Raw genomic sequence first — 20,666 nt, 5'->3', positions numbered from 1 at the left:
GCATTTGTCTATCCAAATTGAGGATAAGACGAACAATGGAAAGATAGGACTAAAGGTCAGGTCATATCTGCAATCTGTCAGATTATTTTAAACATGACGTCCACGATTGCCATTCAATCAGCATTGTAACGTTTGGATCTTGAAGCTAAATGTTGCTGCTTCTCCTGGTGTTGCTGAGGTATAAAAGTAGCCATCTGTTCACTAGCTCTTTGGCCATAGAGTGCCTTAAAATTTGAGCTAGGCCATTTACAAACCAAAATAAAACACATTTGTGTAGCACCTTTCTTGATGGGAGGACAATCGCTGGACAGTCGAGGATTTGGACCCGAGCGGGGGGTGGGGTGGGGGAATGAGGGTCAGGAGAGGGTGGAGGGCAGGGAGGGTAGGAGGGTGGCTGAAGACACGGGTCTTGAGATGTGCCTTAAAGGAGGTAAGGGAGGGAGGTGAAGGGAATGTCGGATGGAGTTCCAAAATGTGGGGCTGGAGAGGCTGAAGGCCTGACCGCCGATGGTGGGGCGGGCCGTGTGAGGGACGTGGAGCAGACTAGAGTCTGCTGAGGGGAGAGAGCGGACAGGTTAATATTTAGGAGTGAAATCAGGAAGCGTTCTTTCACGCAAAGCGCAGTGAAATCTGGAACTCCCTCTCCCCAAATGGCTGTGGGTGCTGGATCCATTCAAATCTTCAAAATTGAAGTGGATACATCTTTGTTAGTTAAGGGTGTTATGAGATATGGGGATAAGGATGGGTAATACATATAATAATAATCCTTGTACTTAATATAGCGCTTTTCACGTCTTCTAGATGTCTCAAAGCGCTTCACAGAATATGCTATAAAATGAATTGGCTGTATATTTGTGGGAGAAATGTGGCAGCCAATTGCACACAGCAGTGTCCCACAAACAGTCATGCACTGAGTGACCAAATTATTATTGTTTTTTTTGAGGGATTATTATCCCCAGAAAAGTGATTCGCCAATCGACTAACAACCGGGTTCCTATTTGCTGCGAGGTAAACAGAGACATGTGGACTAAGGAAACTTGCCCAACATTTTGCCCTGTGGGAAAAGAATCCAGATCTCACGTTTGCGAGGCGAGTGCTCTAACCACTGATCTACAGAACTCCACAATTGGAGTAATTGGAGTTGAAGTGTAGATCAGCCATGATCTAATAGAATGGAGGAATGGGCTCAAGGAGCTGAATGACCTTCTCCTGTTCCATTTTCCTATGACTCGACCTCTCCCTCCCCACTTTCAAAGTCGGTCACCAGACTTGCCGATTTTACCACGAGGTGTGATTGCAAAGGCTTTCAGTCATCTTTCCCCTCTTCAGCTCCTACCCACTTGGAAGTCCAGCTAGCAGTTTATACCACTTTATGAGGACCTCCTGATGTGAAAGGCATAATACCAATGTAAATGGTACTGTATTGAATGTTTTATAAAGCCCATAGAACTCACCATGCTTAAGAGTGTCCAAACCAAGCTAGGATTTCCATGCCTCCCATCTACACATGGAAATCCCAGAGATAGATTGTTGGAATGGAATGTGCACTCTCTCCCTGGAGGAATGCATCCTGCTTACCTAATTCCGGAAAGTTTTAGGTGCAGGTTGGCAAGAGCCAAGGCTTGGGGATCCCAGAGGGTGCGTTGGAGTTTAACCAGCTAAAACTGCATAGCTTGCCATTGATATTGCTGTCCGGCTAGGACCACCCTAGCGATTAGCATGGCTTGCAGGGGTAACAGGAGCTGAGTGGCATGACTCCCTGCCCCCAGTGACTGGATTGCCCTTCCGAGTCCTACCGATGAGCCAGGCTGGCTGTGCTGGATGCCCTGGAATACTGCAGACCCAACTGGTTCAGGAACCAGACTACTGAGACCTCCACAGAGGGCTGGCTCAATTCTGACATTCCATTGCCAGGCATGTCACCTTGGAGCCAGTTCAGCTCCAAGGAGACCCCACTTACCTCCCCACCGCAAGGATGATAGTGGGAAGCTTATAGTAGCTATAAGTTCTCAGTAACTGGAACAAAGATTCTTAAGCATAGCAGGTGTCAGACTCCTGGCTGACAAAATAATAATAATCCTTGCATTTGATATAGCACCTTATCAAATCATCGAGACGTCTCAAAGCGCTTCAGAGTATGCTGTAAAGTGAATTGGTTATATTTTGTGGACGAAACGCGGCAGCCAATTGTGCACAGCAGTCCCACAAACAGTCGTGGATTGAGTGACCAAATTATTATTATGATTATATTTTTTGAAGGGATTATTGCCTCCGGAAAGTGATCTGTCATTAGACTAACAATCGAGTTCCTATTTACTCCTACGTAAACAGAGGCATCTGTAGTAAGGAAACTTGCCTAAGATTTCACCCTGCCGGGAATCAGGTCCTCTCCCTTGTGAGGCGAGTGTTCGAACCACTACCCTACAGGACTCCACTCATTCCACCCAATGGAGCTTGCAGTCTAAAATGTGGCGATTTTTAATGGTGAATCCAAGTTGCAAATGAGGATTCCTTTCGGTAACAGTCAATACATCAGGCCGCCACCTATAGGAACTGTGCTTCAGACATTGATCAAATGAGAAAAACAATCTTAACCCTCTTTCAATCTCCAGTCTCGCTTCAGGCTTGCTAATGTTGTACTTTTGTCCCGTGGTCTTTAATCTACTCCACATGTCTCTAGGCAACAAAGGAAGTGCTGATTTGCAGTGATTCCCATTTCATGACTGGACCTTTCCTATATACTGCAATGGTTTCCTTGTATTTTTATCTTGACTTTCCGGTGCATTATCCTGTGCGAAAAGGGGTACAAACACCAGGAGAAAGAAAGGAAAGAATGGAAGTGTTTGTGCAGGTTTCTTTTTGGTCTACTGTACTTGGCTGTGTACATGTATGAGTTGATCTGAGGTTAAATAGGATTTGTTTTATTACTTAATTCCATGTTCTCACTTCTGCATTCTGTTTCCCTCTCTTTTTTTATATTGTTTTCTTTTCTTTGAAATTGTTCCAGCTCATGTCACCGTCACTTTTCTAACTCTCGCTATCAGTTTTCCGTTACTCATGTTTCTCAGTTGGTAACGGTCTTTACTCTGGGCAGTGGTAGGCTGGGTTCCTGAAATGGCTTGTGATTTTCAGGTAAAATGGGGCCGCCAATTCACGCTGACTTTGTCGGGGCTTAAACAGGAGGGTGGAATCTGTAGCCATAGTGATTGACTATCGTAGCTGTCACTCATCAACGAGGCCAGGCTCTGGACGAAGATTGGCTGATCCAAGCTGTCGCTCACTCGGATATCGGGCTCTGGGGTGGTAAGTATTGGCAGACAACCACAATGGCACTTGAGAACCATTCACGAGGGCACTCGGGAAATTTCTCGATTTCCCATATAGTCAGTCCACCCCTACCTCTGGGTCAAACAGTTATGGGTTGAAGTGGCAATCCAGGACTTGTGCTCACTGTGCAATCCTGGGAGAATATTGCACCATAGGAGATACCTTGCTCGGTTGAAATGTTGAACCAAAGTCTCTCCTCCCGGTTCTCATGGTGACATTACAGATTCCATGACATTGTTCAAAACGCAAAGGGTGTTTCCTCCAAGTGTTCATACCCGCAGGTTAATTGACTGGTCACCTCTGCTGTGTATAAAATTGCTGACGCAAATGGAGTCACTAGACTTGAAAATAATTACTCTATATCCTTAATATAGAGCCTTTCATGTCAGGAGGGTATCTCAAACTGCTTCACAGGATTTACTGTAACGTACAGTGACTGTGTATTCTGTAGGAGAATCTGGCAGCCAATTTGCACACAGAAAAGTCCCACAAACAGCCATGAAGTGAATGAAACGCTTTGAGACGTTTTGACACATTATAAAAAAAACTGCCTTATGTAAAATACCAGTTCTTTCTTTCCCATCCCAAAGTGGATCGAGTTCAATATTCTCGCCTTCATATTCGGGTCCCTCCATGGCCTCGCACCCTCCCCAACCTACCACCTTGGTTGCTCCCTCCACTCAGCAAACACTGGCCTGCTTCATGTTCCCTACCAGATTCTGTCCCATCACCAGTGGGCAAGTTCTGAGTCATTCTGCTCCCACTCTCTGGAATGCCATCTCAGTCCCTCAGCTTCACTCTCTCCTTCCCCACCTTTAAAGTTTAACCTTAGGACCTTTCTTTTTGATCTGACTTTTGGTCATCTTTCCCCCCTCCCCACCCTCTTCAGCTTCCCCCTACCCTCAGCTCGGGCTCCTAGTCAGCTGTGTGAAGCGCTTTGAGACATCCTCCCAATGCTATATATATATCAAATTGGATTCATTTCTGTGCATTTCTCATTATTCCTTATTCTCATTTTTTCATTCCCTACGTTTTTTTTTAATCTCTAACTCTTGTTTTTCCTGCTATTGCTATCGTTGTTTTGTTCACTTCCCATTTTACAACCTGCTGTTTCTTTCCTCTCTCCCTCCCAGGTCTTGACAGATTGCCAACTAACCAGACCTATGTAACAATGATTTCCTGCGTGCTCCACAATGCATTTCTCTGTGCACACAATGTTTTGGTAGGGCCACTGCCATTTCTATTAGTTTTAGTGAGATTGCTTATAACACCCAGAAATTAGGTGAGGTCGGGGGGCCCCCTACGAGCCAAAGCTCTAGTGTTCTACCAAAGGGTAAGGTGGTCCTAGCTGGATAAATAGCGGGGAGCTTGCCAGACACTGCTCACAATGGCAAGCTTTGTGGCTTTCGCTGGTTGAACTCCAGCAGTGCATATGTTGGGGTCCTGTCTCCTAACCTTGGCTCTCACCGAAAGGCACATTAATCTCTGGAATTAGGTAAACTGGATGCGTCTCTCCAGGGAGAGAGTGTGCATTGCATTCCAGGCACAGGGCGACTTCCATGCATAGGTACGTGAAACACTCATTTTGGTTTGGATACTCTTAAGTATTGTGATGAATTTCCACCTTATCTTTAATTTCCACCTAGTAGATGAGCACTTGACACCAACGACAATGCAGCACTCGTTCACCACCACACTGAAGACTATGAACTAAAAGTTCTAACTTAAGTCTTGGAGACTCACAACCTTTCTCTCTAGAGGCAAGAGTGCTACTAATTGAGCAATCTGACACCGTATGGAGGATAACTACTTGAGACTATAATACAGCAGTAGTGACCCTGGAAAGCTGTCAAAGCTGACTTTATCTTGTTACATTTGAGGTGACAGCCTGGTTCATTTGGTAGCATTCTCACCTCTTAGTCAGAAGGTAGTGGGTTCAAGCCCCACATCGGGACTCAGAACTCAGATACGCGAGATTGCCACTTCCAGGCAGTGCTGGGGATGTGCTGCATTTTGCAAAGGTGCCATCTGCCTGTTTAGGTGTTCATTAAAGATTCCTTGACACTATTCAAAAAGAGAAGGGAATTTCTCCTGGTGTCCTGGCCAGCAGTGTGCGGAAAAAAACTTTCACCTCTTTGCACGTCTATAGGAATTGCTGTGTGCAAATTGGCTGCTGCGTTCATCTACAAATACCCAATCATTACACTCTACTGTAAAAAAAATCCTCCAAAGGGCTTGATAATCTGTTAATGCACCATATCAAATACAAGGATTATTTTGATTGTACTCAGAACTCGAGTAGCCTCAGCTCCTGGAATGTGAATTTTCATCACATGTTGCCTGAGGACTTAGGAAAGATTTAAAATAGCCCCACCTGGAATTGTGTGTATTGCATCTGTACGACAGTGAATTGACTGGAATTGATCAGAATACAAATGAATCCAATATATAGCAAGTTGAGAGTGTGCTTGCAAAGCTGACAAGCTCTGCTTCTAAATGTCAGGTGCTGCAGGCAACAAGGCGTCAGCTTGTTTAATTTCATCAATGAAATTCAAGGCTGAGCTTTTCACATTGAGGTGTCAGATGAGTTTGTTTGTAGCGAGAACCTTTTCAGTCTTTTTGCACTAAGACACTTGAAATGCGTCATGGCCTGTAACAAGAAGGGAGGTATTTCTTAGTCAGTTCCATAGTTATGTGTGAGTATGCATGTGTGTTTGTATGTTTGTTATAAAACAAAAAAAAGACTTACATTTATACAGCGCACTTCATATAGGATAGCGTTTCGAAGCGCTTCACAGTAGTGGGTTGGACACCGAGTAAGGGAGAAGGGGTAGGTGATCAATTCCCAGGCGGGTGAAACCTTAACTGACTCCACATGTCTTTTCCTTACTCCACAGGTCTTTGTTTACCTCGCAGCAAGTAGGAACCCAGTTGTTAGTTGATTGAGGGATCGATTTTCCGGGGTTAAAAATCCCTCTCTCCCTCTAAAAATGCGGTTACTCAATCCACAACTGTTTGTGGGACACTGCTGTACGCAATTGGCTGCCGTGTTTCACCAACAAAATACACAAGATAATCCACTTTACAATATATTCTGTGAACTGCTTTGAGATGTCTCAATGATGTGATAACGCGCAAAGATTATTAATTAATAATGCAAAGATTATTATTAATCCTTCTTGTTTTGGACTCATCAGCAAGTGAAAAGAGCATTCATAATCTTAAACAATTCTACAATAATAATAATCCTTGCACTTGATATTGCGCCTTATCAAGTCATTGAGACGCCTCAAAACGCTTCACAGGATACACTGTAAAGTGTAGTAACTGTGTGTTTTGTGGGCAAAACGCGGCAATCTATTAGGTCCCCTCCCAATTGTATCTCCAGAGAGAAAAACTGTCCAATTTCTCTTGACAGCTACATCTAACTCATCAATGGTAACATCCCGGTAAAGCTATTCTGTACTCACTCTAATGCTACCATATTTTTCCTGTAGTATAGGGACCGGAAGTGCAAACAGTACTCCAAATGTGGTCTAACCAAGATTTTATGTAAACATAACATCACTTCCCTAATTCTATACTCTGTTCCTCTGGATATAAAGCCAACAATTTTATTTGCATTCTTTATGGCCCCGTCCACCTGTGCTGCTTCATTTTATTGACTATATATTGACTCTAAAATCAATAGAGGTTTAAAATCTTGGAGTGAAAATTCTGTTATGAGGATACTGTGTCTTATTTTTATCAATTGGCCACAGGTGGAAACCTCTCTCCCTCCCCTCCCACTGCAAGACAACGGTTTGACCTAAAGTAATGGTGACTGGACTTGAAACTGGCTCACAGAAAAACAACTTAACTCTATTTTGTTGTTGAGTTAAGCCAGAAAATCACTAAACAACATACTAATACCATGACAAGTCCAATGGGAACCACCAGAAGCTTTGGACTCAACCATTGTGCTGGAGGTGAAGGGGTTATACCTGTGTCCAATTGACGTTGAGGCCAGGATACGGGGCTCATTCGAATAGCAGCTTGGTGTTGTGATGGGGGCAATAGGATGGGTATTCTGGAGGGATAAAATAGGAAGGGCCAAAGAGCCTTCTTCATCCAAACCAATCATGAAATCTTGCGATACATCAAAAGGAGAGAATTTTCGCACAGTTTAAGCTGATACTCTGGAGGTCAGAGAAGCTGTCCTTCGGATGAGATACTAAACACGAGATCTCGTCTGTACCTGTTTAGGTGGCACCACTCAATAAGAGAAGGAAGTTTCTCCCAGTGTCTGAGCCCACAAACCCCCTCCCCCCAGATAAAATTGGTCATTTACTTCATGGCCGTTTGCGTGACAAATATCACTGACCAAACCTCACTATTACCATGCAGGCCTGCTCACTGACATCTATCTAAAGTCTATTGGCTTTTTAATGCTGCAATCTTTGTGACCTAAAGTTTGCCTTTGAGCAGTGGAAGTGCTGCATCCTCTGTTCCAGTTGAACACTCATGTGGTGGTGACCCAGTAAAATGAACATGCAGATGCATCAGCCTGGTGCAACAGAGCTTGTGGCTAGCATGGCTGTTGTTGCGCTGTGCAGTGTGTTATGTGTTGTGTGTGGCGGAACTCCAGATGGCCTGGGTAAATCTATAGAAAGAATAAAGGTGCATATTAGTAGTGCATCATCTCATCTTCAAGGCCACCTCAGCAACAAAATGTAATCTCTATTTCCCAACAAGCACAGGCTGCGTGAAACCAGGAATGACATCTGCGTTCATGCAGCTTAACTTCTCAATTGCTAGATAAAAGTCCAGCAATTATTGCTTGGCCAATACCATCTGTTGTGAAATTATACATTGAGCAGATTTCTACCAGGCTCTAAAGCAGATGCTCTGCTGTTTGGCTCTCTGTTGCCTTCTGAATCTGCCAGGCTCCAGCTTACTGGGTGAACAGTCACTGGGAGATGGTGTTCTCAATGGCACTCTATGCACGTTTAGCTGATTATACACCAGTTTGGTGAGGGGTTTCCTTATGTGTTAGACTCCCAGCTGACCAAAGTAATAAGATGCCCTTGTTTCTTCTACCTTGAGGTCCTGCTCTACTTTGGTGAATTGGGTCCTTCAGGCTTTGCTTTATAATAAATATCTGTGCAGTTGCCTTATCATGTCATCGCGATGTTTCAAAGTGCTTTACAGGATATACTGCAGAGTAGTGTGAATAGGTGTATTTTGTGGGCAATGCGGCGGTCAATTTGCGCACAGCAATGTCCCCCATATAGCCAATGGAATGAGTGACCAATTAGGTGATTGTCGCCCAGGCTCTTTAATGTTCACCTGGACCTCAGTTTAACATCTCATCTGAAGGACGGACCTCCGACAATGTAGCACACCCCAGCTCGGCATTGGAATATCAGCGTACAATATAATGGTTCCAATTTCCAATGTGGAGATTGAACACAACCTTCTGACTCAAAGATGAGAGGGTAACCAACTAAGTCAAGCCAACACACAAGACTGACAGGCTTTGGTTATAGTCATTGTATTACAGAGTGCTGGTGTCTTTATTTTACCACCTGGTTAAGTATTTTACCATACCGTCAAAGGTGACTTTTTATATATCTGTGTCCGTGAATTTTGCAACTGTGCGTTAATGTAAACCCTGGCGTTAGTCAGATGGTCTCATCACTTACCTCTTGCTTGAAACCACCAGACTGATGAGAAACCAAAGAACTAAAAGTGAGATCAAAACGATAATGAAAAATAATACCACAGGATGTTTCACCTTTTGAAGAAAGAGCAGGGTAAGTTTAAACTGTAATCTGTTAAAGGTTTTCGTGAGATGCAAGCACAACAATATTTTAAGAGTTTGCTTTTGATCATTGCTCTTTTTCCCTGCTGGGCACTTTTAAAGTTCTAATTTTAGAGGGTCTTCCCAGGTGAAAATGCTTTACGAGTGATTAGCATCAAATATAGTGACTGTATGTGTACGCAAACTCAGCAGCCGTTTGTCTCAATAGATTCTTCAAGAAGCCATGAGATGAATGACGGATCTGGAGATTGAGATGGGACCTCAGTTTAACATCTTTTAAGGACAACCTCTTCCCTGATCCAGCCCGCTTGCATTTATCTGAAAAATCAACTGAGGTAATGATCATGGAGCTTGAATCCGCAACGTACTGATGCAACTGATTGTACTGATGCTACCAACTCGGACACTCTTTAAAGTCTCAATCATTTGTTGGTGTGAGTATTGTGGTAGATTTATGGACCAGTGGAGAATATATTTCTCATCCGTCAAACTTTGCATAATTAGTGAGAACCAGAAAATCATTCCTGTTGTCGTCTCCTTTTGTTCTCCTTTGCTCACCTTTTCTCCAAGAGAAGACTTTCCATTTAGGGTGAGGTTAGAATTTATTTTTACACACAGAGGGTTGTTGAGATGTGGAATACTATCTGTAACCAAGGTTACATTTGGTTCACCAGGTTGGGCAGAATCCATATTAGCTTTTAAGGTAATGGAATTAAATAAACCTCTGAAAAGAATAAATATTCCAATGTACGGGGAACAGGCAAGAGAGTGGAGCTTAACGTATAGCTCTTTCAGGGAACCAGCACAGGCACAATGGGTTGAAAGGTCTCCTTCTGTGATTTAAATATCTATGGTTGTATTTAAATACATGCATGGAATCTATAGCACTGAAACAGACCATTCGACCAATTAGTTCATGCCAGTGTTTATACTCCACTAGAGCTCACATCCATCCTAATCCCTCTCCCTGGCCTCCCCTCAAACCCCTCTATTCCCTTCTCTCTCACGAATGCATCAAACGTTACCCGCGTGAAGGGTGCTGTATAAATGCTAGTTGTTGTTTCCACTTAAATGCATTGGTGCTTCCTGCTTCAACCACAGCCTCGTGTAGAGATTTCTGTCCTATGGGCAAGATTCAGGAGACTATTCTCTAGTGACTCTCTTCAAGTGAAAACGTTGCCGTGACAAAATGGGCTGGTGTAAAACTGGAGATAAAGATGCATGTAACATCAATACTGAATGGTATGAAGGTTTTCACTGAGATTATGGATGACACATTTCTGTTCTTTTCAGGACTTGAGCTCATAGTCTAGGCTGCCAATGCAGTCCAATGCCGGAGTGACTCTACATTGTTGGAGGAGACTTTGTTGGAGGAGACTTTGTTGGAGGAGGTGTTCATGATCCCATGACACTATTGAAGTGCTTTTGGAATCCTCCCGATGTGAAAGTAGATAGAAATGTCAACTGTATAAAATTGTATTGTAGTGAAAAACAAGCGAATTTCTCCCAGTGTCCTGGCCAACAGCTCTCTAGGTTAATTATCATTCACCTCATGTCTGTTTGAGAGGCCTTAGTGGCATGAATTGCTGCTGATTTTGCTAACAAAACAGTCACTGACAGCAATTATTTGTGAAGCGCTTTGTGACGTTTTGACATAATATGGCACTATAAAAATGCAAGTTCTTTCTTTCCATTACTAACTGGACACATGGCAAAGTTTATCTGATAGTCTGGTTAATGTTAGTAGGGAAGTGTTTCTTCTTGATTAATGCACTGTGTAACAGTAGGCAAATTACCAACACTGTCCTATTATCTTTTAATAACTGGAAAAACACTTGAGTTTGTACTAATACCTCCCATCTAGAATATATTTACTGCTGCACAAATATAACAATCAAAGAGGGAAGCATCTCCACCAAGACTAACCAAGCAAAACATGAGTAAGTGAATGTAAGAGGCAATGACCTGCAATTGGATGAAATAAAAAGATGTGGCATGGAGCATTGGAGAGCCCAGAAAAAGTTTGCCTTAAAAAAATACATAGCTTTACAATTAAACGTTCTGTTTAGTTCTGTATCTGTTAGTGTATTATATGAAAAGTGGGTTCCATCATTTTGTTTGCTATGATATTTTGATGTGAATAAATATTTCCTTTGTAAACCATATTTGTGTTCAATTGCACTGCCTGCCTATATAACTCTATGTTGTGTTCCTTTATTTCATTCTTTTAGCATTCTTTTTATTTCATTCTTTTTTCTCCACTCTGTGGAGTCCTGTAGCTCAGTGGTTAGAGCACTCGCTTTGCAAGCGAGAGACCTGAGTTCAATTCCAGGCAGAGGGCGAAACCTTGGGCAAGTTTCCTTACTCCACACGCCTAATAATAATCCCTCCAAAACCAAAAACAATAATTAAATTGGTCATTTTCAATCTACGACTGTTTGTGGACATTGCTGTGCGCAATTGGCTGCCGCGTTCGCCCACAAATATACAGTCAATTCACTTTACAGTGTGTTCTGTGAAGCGCTTTGGGACGTCCTCCCGACGTGAAAAGCGCTATATCAAATGCAAGGATTATTATTATTATTATTATTATTATTATATAACAGTACAAGTTGTTTCACTGAAGAAAAGTGGCATTATTTAATTTGGTGTATTTTGGTGCATTTGGTAGCACTCTTGCCTCTGAGTTAAAAATTGTGGGTATAAGTCTCATGACGAGACTTTGAGCTCATCAGGACTTTGTGCTGGGGTGAGCTTCTTTGCTGGAAGTGATGTCCTTCAAATGAAATGATAAACCAAGGTCCTGTCTGCTGTTCAGGTGGACGTTAAAGAGCCTATAGCACTATTCGAAAAAAAGCCAAGTGAGTATCTCCTGGTGTCCTGGCCAACATTCCCCAAGTAAATTGAAGAATCGTTTGAGCTGTCCTTCCAATGGGATAAGATGCTAAACATTAATGCAAGGCTTGTTATTATTACATTTGTTTGATTAGCTGGGTCTCTAACACACGCAGAAACCCATCACCATGCTTAAGGGTATGCTAACCAGACTGAGGGTTCCATGTATACCACCTACACATGAAAATTCCTATTGCAGATCAGCTGTCCCTATGTCTACAAGAAATCCCATTATAAACACATTGCAAAATCATTACTTTTTAATGATTGGAACGTGATAGAAACCATTTGAGACATTTCATTATGATAATATACTATATCAAATGTAAACTTGTTTTTATATAAATTCTACACTGTTCAATGACTTTCTTTAAGGAACTTGAGAGCCACTGTTGCCAGCCTCGTACCAAACATATCTGTGTGACTTGCTGGGATATAGTGTTCAAATAATAATAATAATCTTTGCATTTGATATAGTGCCTTATTACGTCTTGACATCTCAAAGTGCTTCACAGAATATAATGCAAAGTGAATTGACTGTATATTTTGTGGACGAAACTCAGCAGCCAATTGTGGACAGCAGTGTCCCACAAACAGTTGCAGGTTGAGTAACCAAATTATTATTGTTAATGTTTTTTGAAGAAATTGTTACCGTAGTTTGACCTAACTGGATAGCACAGTCTCTAGTATCAAAACTTCTACAAAGAGCAACAACAACATACATTTATGTAGTGCCTTCTGCAGCAGAAACTTTCTGCAGCACAAATTCTTATGTTCTTGGGACTTCTCAAAGTGCTTCACAGAATATACTGGAAAGTGAATTGACTGTATATTTTGTATATTCGGCACCTTGGGACGTCTTCCCTATGTGAAAGGTGCTATACAAATGTCTTTTGTTGTTGTTTGTGGGTGAAACACAGAAGCCAGTCTGCGCACAGCATAAAATAGAATTATATTATATTGAACAGGAGTGTTGCGTGTGAATCACAGAGATTGAGGTATTATAGGTTGGGTCACAAGCTCTGCACTTGCTCTGGAGGCAATTGTTTTGCCTCATGAATCGGAACATTCTCATGAACACAGTCCCAACCCGGTTACCATGAGGAACACCCTCCTTAAAATGCCCAAGGTGCCAGTAATACTGTGAGGATTATTTTTGTCACGGCACTTAATACCCTGGAGCACACCCAAAATCACAGTGGTCATATTAGAGCAACGCGAGGTGATGGGAGTGGTGATGTTAAGTGCAAAGAAAAGTAAGAGAATAAATATAACTCTACAATTTGCAGCCATGAGAAGCAATTAGAGTTGATAGAAACTCCCACTTCGCAGGGCTTCAAAAACAGGAATTTCCAGCAGGTTCATAGCTGTGACATGTCTACCCATCCAGAAAATGCTTACTTCAGCTCCTTCCTTCCTTATGTTCCCGTTTTAATTCTGTGTACAATGCATTCAGCCCATGTAAACTGAAATGAGCACTGTAGTTAATGAGGCAGTGGTAAGCTTGCAAGCCCATTCAGTGTTGCTAATGACACTATTCCCAGAAGCCTAATCAAAGATTTGTACATTTAATTGCTGTCAAGTCAGGTCCAGCCACCTGCCATATCCCCAGCACCTGAGCTCACACTATAGCAGCCTCAAGCCACACATGAATGCACAACGATTCCATGTGGAAGGAAAATACAAGTGCCAGGCAACATCTAATAGCATTTTGCTTGCCGAACAAGGATAGAACAGACTGCAGCAAAACCACGGGCAGATCAGTAGGCACTTTAGGTTATGCTGCACTTTCTCTCCTATCTCCTACCCCACAATATCTGGGTCACTGACCTATTTCATACTGATAGAGTGTACTGTAACAACACACAAATATTGACGGTTCTTGATATTTTATTGATAGTGAGATAGTCAAGCTTCAGATAACAAGGGATCCTTAGCAAATAAGTAACATCACTTTAAGCAAATTGAATTAAATATAATCGGGAGGATGTCTCAAAGAGCTTTGCAAGATATACTGTGAAGTTTAGTGACTTCACCTGCAGTTTGTAGGTGAATGCGTCAATCAATTTGCACACAGCAATATCCCATAAACAACAACAACAACTTGCACTTATATAGCGCGCTTCACGCAGGGTAGCATCAGAGAGCGTTTAACAGTGGTGGAGCCTGACTCTGAGCTGGGGTGGGGCGAAAAGTCGAAAAGGAATGTTTTCAGGTGGGACTTGAAAAAGGGGAGAGAGGGGGCAAGGTGGAGGGATTGAGTGTATAGTGGGTGAAAGTACAACCTCCAATGGTGGGGCGAGGGACAAGCAGGAGGCCGGTGCCGGTTGAACAGAGGTGCCGGGTGGTGGATTGGGGAGTAAGGAGGTCAGAGAAGTAGGGAGGTGCCAGGGAGTAAATGGATTTGAACACAAGGATGAGGATCTTGAAGTCGATCTGTTCGGTGATGGGGAGCCAGTGGAGCCTGGGCCAGAACTGGTGAGATGGGGTACGAAGTTTTGGCCCAGGTCAGTATGCGGGCGGCAGAGTTCTGAATTGAGCTGGATTTTTCAAACAGCCATTAAGTGAACAACCACTTAATTTATTGTGGGGTTATTGGCCAGGACACTGGGAGAAACTTCCTTCTCTTTCTAAATAATTCTATGGGATCTTTACAGTCCATTTGAACAGGCAGATAGGATCTCAGTGTTATGCCTTATCCAAAGCAAAGCACCTCCAGCATTGCACTGGAGTGTCAGTATAGATTCAAAGTCCCAAAGCGGGGCTTTAACCCACAATCTTCTGACTCAAAGTCGAGAGTGCTACACAACTGAGCCTAGCGGACCCATGTAATGTCACAATTATACACAGACTCATTGTGAAGATCACAAAAAAATTGAAGAAATAGAACAATAATAATAATCTCTGCATCTGATATAATAATAATAATCCTTGCATTTGATATAGCGCTTTTCACGTCTTCTGGACATCCCAAAGCGCTTCACAGAATATACTGTAAAGTGAATTGACTGTATATTTGTGGGCGAACGCGGCAGCCAATTGCGCTCAGCAGTCCCATATACAGCTTCTCAGTGCAGTCGAAGGTTGATTACCATATTTGGGTTGATTTTTAGGTATAATATCTGTCCAACTAAACTACCTATTGTTGTAACACTGTTGTAAATATGACCTGGCCTATCAAGTGTTAACAATTACCTATTCAAATTCCCTTTCATCCCATGGAACATAATGGAATTGACATTCTCTGTACTGTACTTGTAAATCAATTCACAAAGCTACAAAGTCAACTTGCCTCCCACCCCCATCCATTTTCTCCACTCCTCTGCTTTCTTTTTCCTCCAGGCACACAAAACAAATCCCACAGTGAAGTGAGTTCAGTGGTCCTTTCTGCACTTCGCACATTGAATAGACTTAAGATGTGTGTTATGTGGGCCACCCAGGCCCTCAGCCCTGATGCTGTTGTCAGTGGTGAAGTCTACAATGCTGGGCTCATGGCGTTGCACTAGGATCTCAAGCACATGAGTGACTGTTGGACAACAAGTGCGAGATACTGGCTTTTCAGTTTTTACTTGCTAAGAAGCTGATATCCTGCTGACTGAGTTCATATAGCATTTGTGCAGACTTCAACATTGTGAAGCTCAATGGAGGAGAAAATTGGAGGGGAGGGGCAGAGGATGGGATGAAGTACGGAGAGGGGAGAAGGGATTGAGGGAGAGTCGATGGAGGGGAAAGGAGAGGAGGTGAGAAAGAGAAGGGGGGGTTCCTTAAATTGGTCCCATTATTCCAAATGTGACCCCATGAGTGACCTGTAAAAGGTCAGAATACATTCTTCTTGGCTTCCAGCCAAATTTATTTCCAGGCTGGGAAAGTAAAGGAAAAACAAGAAAAATGGCAAGAAAAAAGTTCAGCATGTCCAAGTCCTCCTCACAAGTCTCAATGCTTGAGGCAGGGTGTGAAAGAAACTTTATCTTACATTAAAGAGCAGTGGAAATTGATTCAAGGTTTTCACCTGTCTCAACAACCACAACAACAACAACTTGGATTTATATAGCGCCCTCCACGCCAGACGGCGTCTCAGTAACGGATCCCGGGACTGAGCCAGGGGGAGGGGAGGAAGGTGACCAAAGACGCGGTCGAAAAGAAAGGTCTTCAGCAGAGATCTGAAAATGGGAAGGGAGGGAACTAGGCGAAGGGAGTGAGGAAGGGAGTTCCAGAGCCTCGGGGCATAGTGGCTGAAGGTATGGCCGCCGAGGGTGGAGCGGAGGTCTCGGGGGACGAGAGGAGGCCAGACCCGGAGGAACGAAGGCAATGGGTACTGTTTTGAGGAGAGAGGAGGTCAGAGAGGTAGGGGGGGTGCAGAGGAGTGCAGGGACTTGAATACAAGGGTGAGGATCTTGAAGTCGATCCTCTCTGGGATAGGACTGGGGTGATTTTGTGCGGGTGAGAATGGGAATGGCAGAGTTTTGAATGATTTGAAATTTATGGATGGTAGTGGATGGGAGACCGGTGAGGAGGGCGTTGGAGTAGTCCAGCCGAGAGGTGACAAAGGCATGGATTAGTGTTTCAGCGGCTTTTGGAGTGAGGTATTGGCGGAGACGGTCCTGTCTCACTTCATTACTGTCTATAGAATACTGTCAGTGAAGTTCACCGTTCCCCAATGTCAGCCTGGCTTAGTTGGTAACACTGTCAAGATTGTAAGTCCAAGCCCAATGTTGGGTCTTGGAACTCATAATTATAATCCTTACATTTAATATAATGTCTTCCACATCAGGAGGACGTCTTAAAACGCTTCGCAAAATATACTGTAAATTTTACTCATTGTGTGTTTTGTAGCTGAACTTAGAAGCCAATTTGCACACAGTGTTGTCCCACAAACAGCCATGGAGCGAATATGCAATTTTATGTGGGGGATTGTAGGTGAAGAGAAACACCCTTTTGGATTGAGTGACCAAATAATAATAATACATTTTTCTGAAGGGATTATTATCTCTTGAAAAGCGATTCACCAATCGACTAACAACTGGGTTCCTACTTACTGCTAGGTCAACAGAGGTGAGTGGAGTAAGTGAACTAGTTCTACGTTTCACCCTGCCCAGGAATCAAACCCAGGTCCTCTCATTGTGAGACGAGTGCTCTAACCACTGAGCTACAGGACTCCACCTTTAACATTACAGCACACCCTCAGCACTGCATTGTAGTATCAACCCAGATTATGTGAATTCAGAGTCTCAGGTAACACTTTGGTGGAGTGTTGTTTATCAAAGGAGCTGTGCTTTGGATAAAACGTTAAGCCAAGGTCTTGTTTGCCTGCTTAAGTGAATGGGAAAGATCCCATGGCACTATTTGAAAAGAGAAAGAAGTTTTAAAAACATTCACCAGATAAAATTGTTCACTCACTTCACGACTGTTTACGGGACATTGCTGTGTGCAATCGGCTGCCTTGGCTGCCTACAAGTAGTAATAATAATAATCCTTGCATTTGATATATTTGATTCCTGCAATGGAGTCCTGTAGCTCAGTGGTTAGAGCACTCGCTTTGCAAGTGAGAGACCTGAGTTCAATTCCAGACAGGGCGAAACTTTGGGCAAGTTTCCTTACTCCACAAACCTAATAATAATCCCTCAAGAAAAAAAACAATAATAATTGGGTCACTTCAATCCACGACTGTTTGTGGGACATTGCTGTGCGCAATTGGCTGCCGCGTTCACCCACAAATATACAGTTAATTCACTTTACAGTGTGTTCTGTGAAGCGCTTTGGGACGTCCTCCCGACGTGAAAAGCGCTATATCAAATGCAAGGATTATTATTGTTATTATTATTATTATATAGTGCCTTATCACGACTTTGAAACATCTCAAAGCTCTTCACAGAATATACTATAAAGCAAATTGACTATATATTTTGTGGGCGAAATGCAGCAGCCAATTCCGCATAGTACCCACCTTGCAACGTTTCCTTATGAAGCGATTTGAGATGTTTAGATGCTGTAACAAAAGAAAGGATTATTATTATTACATGAGCTCACAGACACAATTGCTAAATGACCTTCCAAAGAAATTCAGAACTGTTTGCAAGGAGTCATCTGGAAAAGTGGATAATTAAAGGGCGGTAGCAGAAATGGACTGTCATCCATTTGTAATTAGAAACAGTTCCCTGGATGGAGAGGGGGAAAATTGGCCAGTGTTCCCAACTCTTTATTTTTATTCAGTGACTCCTGCTGCAAGCATGTGTGTATAGGCATCAGATGAGGACAGGACTGGGCTCAGCTGTGATGCATTCCCCTCCATATGGCCAAATGGTCTGGGCAGGAACATGAAGAATAACTAAGTGGGCGAGGTACCAGAGTACTCCTCCTGCCTGTGGGACTGAGCCCCAGCGTGAGTTACTGCCTCTGGAACGAAGGAAGCAAGAAAGCTGGAAAGTTGGAGAGGAAAAATGGTGCTGTTCTCTGTTTTATTATCTCAATTGCATAAGCTCAAGCTCAAAATGAATTTGGCAGTCTTGAGATTTGTCTTATCAACAAGCTTTATTCAAGTCCCTGCACACATTTTGAAGCATTGAGATTAGCCAAGTTGGCAGTAGAGTCTGAATGTAATGTGGGTAGATTGGACCCATCTTTTGAATCACATTTGCTTTGGGTGTAGATTTGTTTATTTGTGCCCCATTTGTGGTGTATTTGAAGAAGGAACTGATGTCCGTCCAACTTATAAAACTTGGAGCTACTAAATTCCGAACCTCTTACATTCACCATTCTCTGAGGATAGGCCCAGTTATAACAATATGCCAAATTACCACATTGAAAAAATTAATTCAATAAGGTCCAGGTCACCGTGACCTAACTCTAAACCATCTAAACCAGGAGTCCTGTAGCTCAGTGGTTAGAGCACTCGCTTTGCAAGCGAGAGACCTGAGTTCAATTCCAGGCAGAGGGCGAAACCTTGGGCAAGTTTCCTTACTCCACACGCCTAATAATAATCCCTCCAAAACCAAAAACAATAATAAATTGGTCATTTTCAATCTACGACTGTTTGTGGGACATTGCTGTGCGCAATTGGCTGCCGCGTGCGCCCTCAAATATACAGTCAATTCACTTTACAGTATATTCTGTGAAGCGCTTTGGGACGTCCTCCCGACGTGAAAAGCGCTATATCAAATGCAAGGATTATTATTATTATTATCTCTCTACTGCCATCTCACACCGCATAGTATGCTAATATAGAATGTGGGCAATTGGTTGCTGCGTTTTTCCAACAAAATATACAGGCAATTCACTTTACAGTATATTCTGTGAAGCGCTTTGAGAAGTTTGGAAGACGTGATAAGGTGCTATATCAAATGCAAGGATTATTATTCTTATTATTATTGTTGTTATAATACTGGAGTAGCTGTTCACAAGGTCTTTATTAGAGATTGCTATATAGCAGATATGGTGGTCTTATCTGGACCAGAGGCTGGAAGGTTGCCAAGGTTGTCTTAGCTGGTTAAGTTCCAGCAGTATGCCAATGCAAACTCTAAGGTCCCTATGTCTTAGGACCATAGGAAAACAGCAGAAAGAGGAGATTATCTAGTGTTTTCCATCAATTTATTAGATCTTAGCATATCTTTTAAACCCAATGTCTTGCCCTTTTCATCCTATGCCTTTATAGCTCTACTACCCAAGTATCTGATTATCTATCTTTTCAACATCCTAAAACCTTGGCTTTGCCAACCAGCATCTACATTTTCCAGGATTAGTTAAACAGGGTCCAGCCCTATGGGAATAGAGTGTTCACTCTACACCAGGCAATCAGTAATCAGAGAATATGATGAACTCTCAGTAGTTTGGTTTGGAGATTCTTAAGCATGTGATGGGTTTCCACATGTGTCAGATACCTGGCTGTCCAAAACATATTGGGAAAGAGTTTAGTGAAACTACTCTGTGTGGTATATGTGTAAGGATTACAATGTTGTAATATAAGATTGAACATGATGTTTGGGTGGGGAACTCAAGCAGTGAGATTGATCTTATCCGGATGAATAGGTTAAATGTCTACCCTGCCTGTTGGCGGTAAGGATCCCATGTTAAATGTAAACAAAATACAAAAGGTTCTGGAATTCTGAAAACAAAAACAGAAGACGCTGGGAACACTCAGCAGGTCAGGCAGCATCCATGGAGGAAGGAAAGCGAGTCAACATTTTGCATTGATGCTGCCTGACCCGTTGAGTGTTCCCAGCGACTACTGTTTATGTTTCCATGTAAAATGTACTTGGGCAATCTCAATCCAATTCTAAGGAGGGCCATATCACAAAATTCTCCTCTGGTTTAGCACTTTGGAGTCAAGAAGTGGTGCAGCATTCCTAAACGCATTTCCACATTTAAGGAATAATAATAATCCTTGCATTTGATATAGCACCTTATCACATTTTCGAGACGTCTCAAAGTGCTTCACGGAATATGCTGTAAAGTGAATTGACTCTGTATTTTGTGGGCAAAATGTAGCTGCCAATTGCGCACAGCAGTGTCCCACAAACAGTCGTGGATTGAATGACCAATTTATTATTTTTTTTGAAGGATTATTACCCCAAAAAAAGCGATCCACCAGTCGACTGACAACCGGGTTCCTACTTACTGCTAGGTAAACAGAGGCGTGCGGAGTAAG

General features: G+C 42.7%; 1 long non-coding RNA gene across 1 annotated transcript; it reads left to right on the top strand.

Annotated features, from left to right (window-relative positions):
• Positions 1–3,247: 3,247 nt before the first annotated feature.
• On the top strand, positions 3,248–9,368 carry LOC103177178. The gene is made up of 3 exons (XR_487685.2): positions 3,248–3,303; positions 9,032–9,122; positions 9,339–9,368. It is a non-coding gene; the product is annotated as an uncharacterized LOC103177178 (long non-coding RNA).
• The last annotated feature ends 11,298 nt before the right edge of the window (positions 9,369–20,666 follow it).

This window comes from Callorhinchus milii, unplaced genomic scaffold, assembly GCF_018977255.1.
Source record: "Callorhinchus milii isolate IMCB2004 unplaced genomic scaffold, IMCB_Cmil_1.0 Scaffold4, whole genome shotgun sequence".
Lineage (NCBI taxonomy): Eukaryota > Metazoa > Chordata > Chondrichthyes > Chimaeriformes > Callorhinchidae > Callorhinchus > Callorhinchus milii.
This window is presented reverse-complemented; position numbering and strand designations above follow the sequence as displayed.